The sequence below is a fragment of the Capsicum annuum genome, chromosome 11, assembly GCF_002878395.1.
Source record: "Capsicum annuum cultivar UCD-10X-F1 chromosome 11, UCD10Xv1.1, whole genome shotgun sequence".
Classification (NCBI taxonomy): Eukaryota; Viridiplantae; Streptophyta; class Magnoliopsida; order Solanales; family Solanaceae; genus Capsicum; species Capsicum annuum.
Genome location: NC_061121.1, coordinates 103,736,706 through 103,747,968, shown reverse-complemented (window position 1 = coordinate 103,747,968; position 11,263 = coordinate 103,736,706).

The window sequence follows — 11,263 nt, the reverse complement described above, 5'->3', positions numbered from 1 at the left end:
GATTGATCACCCATACTTTACGAGATCAAAAGCACAAGCAAACACCAACATGACTGATTTAGGTACACTTGATAGCTTAGGACTTATCACTGTCCCCAAAGGTGAACCCAAGACTTCGAGCGATAGGGGTGAAACCCTTTATGATGAACATATAGCTTATATGATACAACAAATGGCCGACATACAAAGTGAAATCGATCGACTTCGAAAACATATCAAACTATCTATTAGCAAATATACTCCACTTCCTAAACATGGAATGTACCACTGTACCATCTTCTTTTCCACCTGATTATTCTTCCACTTCCCACCAAATACCTCACTCCACCAAAACAACCCAATTTATTTCAAATCTCCCATTAGCCTATAAGAAAACAACCCATAATAAGTTGACTCGCAACAAATAAAGCCATTGCCCTTCACTACTTCTTATGTTTCTCAAGCTCCACATACCCAAACTATCCTAATTGCCAAAACTACCCCAGTCATCCAAAACCACCAAACAACCTCATATATATTAGGGTCAAATATTGTAATTCCTAATATGCAATATGTGAGACAAGTATATGTAGTGGGAGCTTAACCTGTCATTATCCCAATACTAACCACACAACAAGTCAATCCTTATAAGGAGATGGAAAAGGAAGTAAGATCAAAGGTAGATGAGAATGTAGCAAAGGAGATTCATAGTTTAATGGAAGCATTCAAAACCATCCAACAATAAAAAGATGTGAAGGTCTTAAGTATGAAGATTTATGTGTTCATCCAGATGTTGAGCTGCTGGTAGGGTATATGGTGCCAAAATTTTATATGTTTGATAGGAAAGGGAATCCTCATGCCCATTTGAGGTCATATTGTGACAAACTAGTGGGAGTAGGGAAGGATGAGGCCATTACAATGAAGCTATTTATATGGATTTTGGAAGGAAAAGCTCTAGATTGGTACATGAGCAAAAATCCATTAAAATGACGTGGTTGGAATGCCTTGGACAAAGAATTTATGGATAGGTTAAGGTTTAACACTGAAGTTGTACCGGACAGGTTCCATCTGATGAATATGGAAAGAAAATTAAAATATTCCTTAAAAAAATATGCCATGTGGTGGTGAGCATATGCCATCAAAGTTCAATCTCCGATGGAAGAAAGATAGATGAATTCTATTTTTGTGAAGTCTCAAAAAGGTGCAACATACTATGACAAGTTGATAAGTGTGGTTGCACAAAAGTTCTCTGAGGTTGTTAGAATAGAAGAATTCATTAAAGAAGATATTAAAACTGGGAGAACTGATAATCTGGCAGTTTTACAAGTTATAAGTAAGGCAATGCAGTCTGATCTAACGGGGGGAGTGAATAAAAAGAAAAATGATAGAGTTTCTGTTGTCATGACTATTAAGGAAAAAAGACCAAACCAAATGTTGACATAACAAAATCCACCACCTCAGCCTTTTTACTATTACCAATATGCCCAAACTCCTCATCAGTATTACTAACCTTTACCTTTCCTTTATCCAGTTTATGCCACCCAGCCAGCATATTGCCCACCTCGATCACTAAACCAACCACAATATCAACCTATCTATCATCCTTAAATATACTATCAACCACAAAATCGTCCTTTAAATTCACCCAAACCTCATTTGAATTATGAAAAAAGGACAACCAAAACCTATACACCTCTAGTTGAACCCTTATCCTACATATATGAAATATTAAGAATTGCAAAAGTACTCCTGCCGATCTAAGGTAGAATTCCCAATCCCCTTCCTGGATGGGATGATAGGACAAAGCATTGTGCTTACCACTCTAGGGTTGCTGGGTATGACACTGAGAATTGCCTTACTCTCAAGGATAAGATTGAGGCACTAATCAAAGAAGGAGTTATTCAACTCAAAGGAGATCCCTCTAATTTAAAAAACAATACCTTGCCAAATCATGGGAGTGCCCACATGAATATGATCACCATCGATGAAGAATGTAATTCAGAAAGAACTATTGTATCAGTCGGTGATGAAGAAAAAGTGGAAACATCAGCTTTTGTTACACCTATAATTATAGTCTAGATGCGAGTGCCAATTGAAGTAGAAGTTTCTGTTCCCAGGCCCACTATCACAGCCTTAGTTTCTTAAACACCTTTAAATACTAAGGAAGTTCCTTGGAATTACTCGAATGATGTAATGGACAAAGGAAAAGAAAAGTTAGTTGTAGAAGTTATTGCTACGGGAATGACAAGATTTGGGCATTGTTATGCCCCTAAAGGAGTTGTGAAAGGTTCTTCTAATAAAAAGAATATACAAAGAAGGTTTGTGACAGAGGCTTAGTTAGAGGATTTTTGGAGAAAGATACAAACTAAGGAGTATTCTGTTGTGGAATAACTGAAGAAAACTCATGCCCAAATCACTTTGTTGTTATTATTGATGAATTCTATAACTCATAGGAGTGATCTGGTGAAGGTGCTAAATGAAGCTTATGTGCCAACTGAGATGACTAGAGAAAACCTTTCAATTTTGGTGGGATAAGTTTTGGAAGCTAATTCAATCTATTTTCATGAAGATGAGTTGCCGCTTAAGGGCTTGGGGCCTAATAGATCATTGAACATCACTGTCAGGTGTAGGGACAAGTTTGTTTATAAAGTTCTCATTGAAAATGGCTCAGCTGTTAATATTTACACTTTTACTACCCTCCGATCTTTAGGAATTGGCATTGGGAAATTTCGTATATAGATGAAAAGAATGGATTGATCTATTTATTCAATATATAGATGTGTTTGCATGGTCCTATGATAATATGCCGGGTCTAAGCACATACATTGTTTCGCATAGGTTTCCAACTGATCCACCTTGTTCTCATTTAAACCAAAAGTCAAGAAAGATGAAGACTAATTTGCGTTTGAAAATAAAGGAGGAAGTGTACAAGAAATTTGATGCCAACATCATTTGAGTCACGAAGTATCCCACTTGGTTAGCCAACATTGTACCCGTGCCAAAGAAAGACGGAAAATCAGAGTATGCGTGGATTATCAGGATCTCAATAAGGCTATCCCAAGAGATGATTTCCCTCTCCCAAATATTCACATACTCATAGATAATTGTGCAAAGGATGAGTTGCAGTGATTTGTTAATTTCTTAGTAGGGTACCACTAAATCCTGATGAATGAAGAAGATGCCAAGAAAACTGCTTTCATCACACCTATGGAGTGTATTGTTATTGGGTAATGCCTTTTGGACTCAAGAATATGGGAACAACTTATATGAGGGCCATGGATACCATTTTTCACCACATGATACATAAGGAGATTAAAGTATATGTTGATGATGTCATTATCAAGTTGCAAAATAGCTCAGATCACTTGATAAATTTGAAGAAGTTCTTCGATAGGTTGAAGAGGTACGATTTGAAATTAAATCCTACAAAATATGCATCTGGTGCCCCTAATGGGAAGCTATTGGGTTTTATGATGAGTAGAAAATACATATAATTGGATACTTAAAAAAATAAAGGTTATCCAAGACTTGCCTCCCCCAAAAAAATTGAAAGGACGTGATGAGTTTCCTAGATCGACTCAATTACATCAATCGATTTATTGCATAATCCATGGAGATTTATGAACCAATATTCAATTTGTTGAGAAAGAATGCTGCTACAGAGTGGACAGAAGATTTCTAGCAAGCTTTTGACAAAATCAAGGAGTATTTGTCTAATCCACCCATTTTGGTGCCCCAAAACTTGAAAAGCCTTTATTTTTATATTTTTCTGTGTAATACAATACATTCGAGTGTCTTTTAGGACAACATGCTAAAACCAAAAAGAAGGAGCAAGCCATATATTACTTGAGCAAGAAGTTTATGCCCTATGAAGCCTGATGTACGTTATTAGGGCGTACATGTTGTGTCTTAAATTGGACTCTACAAATTTAAGGCATTTCATATGTGTATACCACTTTTCTCATCTCTAGGATGGATCCGCTCAAGTATATCTTTCTAAAGAACATGAATACTGGGAAGCTAGCAAGTAGCAAATTTTGCTGAGTGAATTTGACATTGTTTATGTTACTCAAAAGGTGGTGAAAGAACAAGGTTTAGAGGACCATCTTGCAGAAAACCCTATAGATGAAGAGTTCAAGCCTCTTACAACTTATTTCCCGGACGAAGAAGTTCCATTTATTGTAGAAGGCTTTTCAGAAAAATCTCCAGGTTGGAGAATGTTCTTTGATGGGACTGCAAACTTCAATGGAGTTGGTATTGGGGTAGTAATAATTTTAGAGTCAGGACAAAATTATCTGATCTCCGCAAAGCTCAAATTTCCATGCACTAACAATATGGCAGAGTACGAGGCTTGCATTCTTAGTCTTCGAATGGCTGTTGATATGAATATATAGGAACTCTTTGTTATAAAGGATTCAAATTTAGTAGTTCATCAAGTAAAAGGAAAATAGAGTGTCAAGAATGTGAAGATACTTCAATATCCAGAGTGCGTGAAAGAGTTGCATAAGAAATTCGTCAAGGTTGAATTTAAACATGTCCCGAGAACTCAAAATGAGTTAGCAGATGCATTGGTGACCTTGTCCTCTATGATTCAACATCCAGACAAGAATTCCATAGATCCTATCAAGGTGAATATACAAGATCAATCGAACAACTATTTTCACATAGATGAGGAGATGGATGTAAAACCTTAGTACCACGACATTATGAGGTATCTCAGAGAGGGAGACTATCCGGAAGGCATAACCAATATTCAAAAAACAATACTTTGGAGATTAGCAAATCATTTTTCCTAAATGGAGAAATCCTTTATAAAAGGTCTCCAGATTTAGGATTGTTAAGGTGTGTCGACGCTCAGGAGACAACCAAGTTAGTCGAAGAAATACACGGAGGCATGTGTGGGGCACATATGAATGGTTTTGTTTTGGCAAAGAAGATTCTTCGAGCAGGTTATTTATGGATGAAAATGAAAATATATTGCATTTTCTTTGTGCGAAAGTGTCATCAGTGTCAGATTCATGGTGACTTGATTCATGTTACACCAAATGAACTAAATATGACAAGTTCTCCCAGGTCGTTTGCATCTTAGGGCATGGATAGAATTAGTCATATTGAGCCAGCTGCTTCAAATGGATAGAGGTTTATTTTGGTAGCTATTGATTATTTCACTAAATAGGTAGAAGCCTCTTCATACAAGTTTGTAACAAAGAAAGGGGTGACTAGTTTTGTTTGTAGTAACATTATTTGTCTATTTGGAGTTCCTAAGTCGATTATAAAAGATAATGGAGCTAATCTCAAAAGTGGATTAATGCATGAGATATGTGAGATTTTTAAGATTACTCATCATAATTCCACCCCTTACCATCCTCAGATGAATGGAGAGATTGAGGTCGCCAACAAGAACATCAAACGAATACTATAGAAGATGATTGATAACTATAACCATTAGCACAAGAATTTTCTATTTGACCTCTTTGGCTATCACACCACTATTAGGACTTATACTGGAGCAATAACTTATCTAATTGTTTATGGAACAGAAGCAGTGTTACCCGCAGAAGTAGAGATACCATCTTTGAGAATCATTCAGGAAGATGAGTTGAGTGATGTCAAATAGATTCAAAACCTGTATAAACAATTGTTACTGATTGATGAAAAAAGGATGAATACGGTTTGTCATGGGCATTTTTATCAAAATAGAATAGCCAGAGCTTTCAACAAAAAGGTGAGACCAAAACAATTCAAACTGAGAAAATTGGTGTTGAAATGCATATTTTAACACCAGAGTAAAACTAAGGGAAAATTCGCACCCAACTGGCAAGGTCCTTACATCGTTCACCAAGTACAAACAAACGAAGCATTGATCCTAGAAGAAATGGATAGTGAAGTGTGGCTGAAATCTATCAATCCAGATGTTGTTAAGAGATACTATGTTAAGAAATATTTACTAGTTTTTTTGTAATATTTCTTTTTCTATGTAATAAAACTACGAATGACCTAGTTCCCTTGGAGGAATGCATAGAAAACCCACGTCAGGTTTGGTCTATTAAGTAGAAATTTCCCAAAAATACCTTTTCCTTATAATAAGAACTATGGTTGACAAAACTTCCTAGGCGGATACATAGGCCGCCACATCGGTCTCGGTCACATTAGAAGAAAAATCAAATTTTCCCCCTTTTCTATTTCATATGTAATGAACTACGTTCGGCCTGATTCCCATGGGATACGTAGGAAACCGATGGAGGGTTTGGCCCCTTAGCTTTTGAATTTTCTTAAGAATATTTTACGAACTGCGCTCACCCTGATTCCCTTGTGAGGATACGTAGGCATCCTATAAAAGGATCGGTCTCATGATCATGAGACGTCAATGTTTCCCTCAAGTCAAAATTGGGACAACTTTTGAGGGCATCATTTCAAGAAAATGTTTGAGAAGACATCAAAGGATATTAAAGAAAATGAGTTCAACCAAGTAATTGAAGTAAAAGGGATATTCTCTTGTGAAATGATGTTCGTATTGTTTAACAATATATCACAATTCAAAGGTTAGCAGTATTTCATTTTACTAGTATGCATATTTGCATATTTATTTATCAGGTTATTTACCACCTTTGTTTATATTTATTTTTATTAATTTTTATTATACATTTTTTATAGTCTATCGGCCAAGATTGGAAGCGGATGGGGTTATGAGTGTAAGTAAAACTAGAAGTATGAAGTATCAAGAGATAGACCTTCAAAGTCAACACAAATCAACCATACCCCAAACTTGCAAATTTTTCTTTAGATACATCTTTTACAGATTAGTAGAGGATGAAAATTTAATGGAATTCATAATGTTCAAATGATTGCACCTTGAACAGTTTTATTTGTTGTAACGCTCTGCTAAATTATCTCCTATTTTGAGCCTTGGAGAGTGTTCAGTAAAGCAAAAATCTGGTCCCAAAAGTTTGAGAGGTCTCTTCCCAAGTATGAAATACTTGTCATGTAGAGCATTGAATAAGCTTTCTATCGATACCAAATTCAGCAAAATTTGATACTCGAACAAAGAGTTAGAGCTATTTTAGAGAGATAGTGTGCCACCTAGCACTTTAGCGAATCGTAGAGCCAGCCAAAATGGCATTTGTCAAAACCCTTATTTCTTCATCAAACAAAATCAACAGAGATCAATAGAAATCAAGGAATCAAGAATAATATACGTGCAAAGTATTTGATGCAAGACCTTATTGAATAGAGTATGATCCTATAGGATGTTCCCCCTATGCTATTACATGTTTATGATTACTAAATGCTTGAAGTGATGCCTTAGTGATTGTGATAGTTAATACATGTTATGATTCCTTAATGCTTGAAGAAATTCTTTAGTCATTGTGATGATGAATGAATGACCGTGGTTAAGACTAGTCAAAAATAGTTATGTTTTACTAGTACGCTATCGAGTCCTGGGGGTATTTATACTCGACAACTTAGCTGTTGTCTAGAGCCCATATCAATTTTCACGATAATCCCAGTCGAGCTATGATTCTCAAAACTCAGTGAGTTATAGAATTTTATTTCCTCAGACAGATACATAACTTAAGAAATCTCTGTAATCTTCAAAATCTCAGGATCGCTAGTAATCTAGACTCAGTTTTATACTCAGCTCAGATCTTGTAGTATCTAAGTGTTTAGTTCTCGCCTCGATAGTGATTGAGTAATCTATTCAAACTTTGAATCATCAGTCAGATACCGTGATTTAGTAGTTTTCCTTTAGATACGGAACCAAGTAAATTCATCTTAACTCAGTTAGATCATTTAAGAAATCTAATCATTATCAGATTTAGTTCAGTTTGTGTTCAGCTAAGAATTTAGTTCAGAGTCTTTCATTTATAAGTAGGAGCTAGTACCGAGAGAGGAAAGACATGGCGGCTCCCCATCAGAGAGAGGCTTAGTCGTTAGGAGCAATCCCTGAACTCCAGAACTGCGTAGCTAGCACAGGATGAAAGAGTCCCCATCAGTAGAGGATATCACCGTTAGAGAGGTTTGACTATTATATTACCTTAGGCTGACTTCCTACGATGGTCATCTGTTAGAGAGGCTTGATCAAAGAGGTCTTTACTCTTGGCATAGTATTGACACCCTTCCAGTTGGGGTTACAGGTTGGACCCCCACCTATGGGAGGCTGGGGTATGTCTGCTAAGTAACTACTTCCAACAGTTGCAGTTTCAGTATCAATCTTTTGAAATTAGGACTGTGAGGTACAGTCGTCTATCTCAGTGAGGAGTTTAGATAGTTTCATTAATTCATGACCATCCATCAGATAGGCTTGGTATCATATAGAGTTATTTATTATTATATCCAGAGATTTCCCGATAGATAGGCTTGATCTCAGTCTCAAATTCTGTTGAGTATTCTTGTTATCAGATTCGTACATCTCCCGATAGATAGGATTGATGTCAATCTCAGATTCTATTGAGTATTCTTGTTATTAGATGCAGAGATCTCCCGATGGATAGGTTTGATCTCAGTCTCAGATCCCGATAAGTATTCTTGTTACTAGATCTAGAGATCTCCCGATAAATAGGCTTGATCTCAGTCTCAAATGCAGATCCAAAGATCTCCCAATAGATAGGCTTGATCTCAGTGTCAGATCCTGTTGAGTATTCTTGTTATCAAATCCAGAGATCTCTTGATAGATAGGCTTGATCCCAGTCTTAAATTCTATTTATTCTTGTTGTCAGATTCGAACATAATCATTTTTTTATCATTGATAATAGATTTCGGAGTCATCCATTAGAGAGAGGTTAATCTCCAATTCCATTAGTCTAGAGCAGTGAGCTCAGAATTCATTCATTTATGTGAGTATATTTAGTTAAGTAGTTATCAGTATCATATGATTAAGTGATTCAGTATCTCAGTGTTAGTAGTCAGTTCAGATTACCTTAAAGCGGTATCCAAGTTTCAGTATCTAGGGTTGTGATGATTGTGATTATGGTTTATGCATTCCTGTATGTGTTCTCGTTTGATACTCTCATGATTATTCAATTATGTAACTATTCATGCATGAGCACTTGTATTTAGCCTTACCTCATCTGCATACTCGGTACATTCCCGTAATGACGTATTTGCGATATGGTGTTCTATTTGACACCATAGGTCCTAAGGCACGTGATCCAGATTTCCCTCAATGGTTCAATTCTAGTCAGCGACGTAGAAGTGAGTCCTCTTCAATCGAGGATGATCCCTGTATTATTATTACATCACACTTTGTTTATTTTTTGTTGACGAAGTTAGTTGGGGACATGTCCCATCAACTCCACAGTTCAGACAGTTAGAGGCTTTTTGGACGGATGTATTAGTATTCAGTTTTCAGTTTTGAGTACTTATAGATGTGTTGAACCTTATGGCTTGTTTCTGCGTATTTTTCTGCATTTATTTTCAGATATTATGCAGTGTTCATGGTACAGATATCACGAAAGGGTTAGCTTCTGGTCCTTCAGGGTCATGAGCTCCGTGTAATGACTAGGGGGTAGTCTCGGGTCGTTATATTTCCCTTAAAAATATCTAGAAGAAATTATGCCTTTATACTAATATTGATTAAATAATTTTGAAGATTTTACAAAAAAAAATAATTTAATGTACTGCCCATAGCTTCTATCTGGTCTATTTAATGCCTTCAAAATCATTATACAAATATTTCAAATGCTTAAAATGCACAATACATGGTTTCATCTGCTTTGCGTATATGCTCTAACTGCACCACACATGCACTGTACACGTTCTTTAAAATATGTTAAAATGCAATGCATATGGCTATAATGGCTCTGCATAAGCACAGATGCATTGCACAATCACTTCAAGTTACTTCAAAATTCACTACACATGTCTTTTAATTACTTTAAATATATGCTCTAAAATGCACTGCACATGCACTACACAAATTCTTTAATATATGTTGAATTGCATTACACATGGATTTAATGGCCGCGCATAATCACAAAAGCATTGAACATAACTTTATTGGATCAACATAAGCACAAATGCACTACAAAATTGCTTTAAGTTATTCTACACTACGTATGACTTTCATTTTCTTCTAAAGGAACTGCACAATTACTTTAAGATATATCTCACTCTTCATGGATTTCATTTCTTTTATAGCGTTGCATAATTGCTTTCAAATGCACCGCCATAATCTCTTTCTGGTAACTGCTCAAAACTTGTGGATGCATCAGATAAATGCTTTATAGAAATCCATTGCTTGCAAAAGTAGTTTTTCATAAATCATTGGCTTAGAGGAAAGACTCCATCCATCAATCATTTGGATAAAAAATTACCATCATCATAATTTACTTAGTTTAAGGCCCCATTCTCATGAATTATCAGCCTAAAACTTCATAAGCTTTTTTTCAGCTTGCAAAACCGGATCTGCATGAACTAACGCTCGAGAGGCGTTATTTTCATTAATCCACTGAATACATTTATTATTTGTGTACTAATTACTTTATCTAGTTCATGTTTCACAAGAACTTTAGCACAAACATGGAACCATTTCTTAGAAGTAAACTGAGGCAATTTGTTGGGAATGAGGATCAGACTCTCAACAAAGATCAAGAGTCTACCTCGAACTTCAAATTACCTAACTCTCAAATATCTTACTTACATTGACACCTCAATGATCAATATTCCTAAATCAATATACTCAGTGTCATCATAATTTGACACTAAGACTATATTCATAAGCTCGTGTTTATCCTCTTTTCCCAACATCCCAGTATTACATGTCTTGAACTACATATGGAATGATTCTCATGAAACCCGAGATATGTAGGAAACTCAGAGACTAGAGTTCGGCCACAATCCTTCCCAATATTCTTGACACGTATCTCCTAGATCCTGTTAGCTGGGACAAAATTAGGTTATTAGTCAACTTCTTTGTTCGAAAACTCTTTCATCATTTTCAACCAAAGAGGGACAGTTGTTGACACCCAATTTTATCTCGTCATTCTTTGAAGTCATCTCTTTGCGCTTCTAAATAATTTTGATAACTTAAGAACATATTTATGTTATTTCTATAATTAGGAATTTCTCTGCCGTGTTATAATTTAAACTAAGAATCATCGACGATATTATTATTATTATTATTATTATCTATTACTATTTTTTGATATTTTAAATAATCATCGCATTTCCTATATACTTTCACAAAATATATTTATTTCAATTGAATAAGTATATTAGTGGCTTTCTTCTTTATAAATACTATTGTTCAAATCCAAATTTATCATGCTACTTTGTTTAAATATTT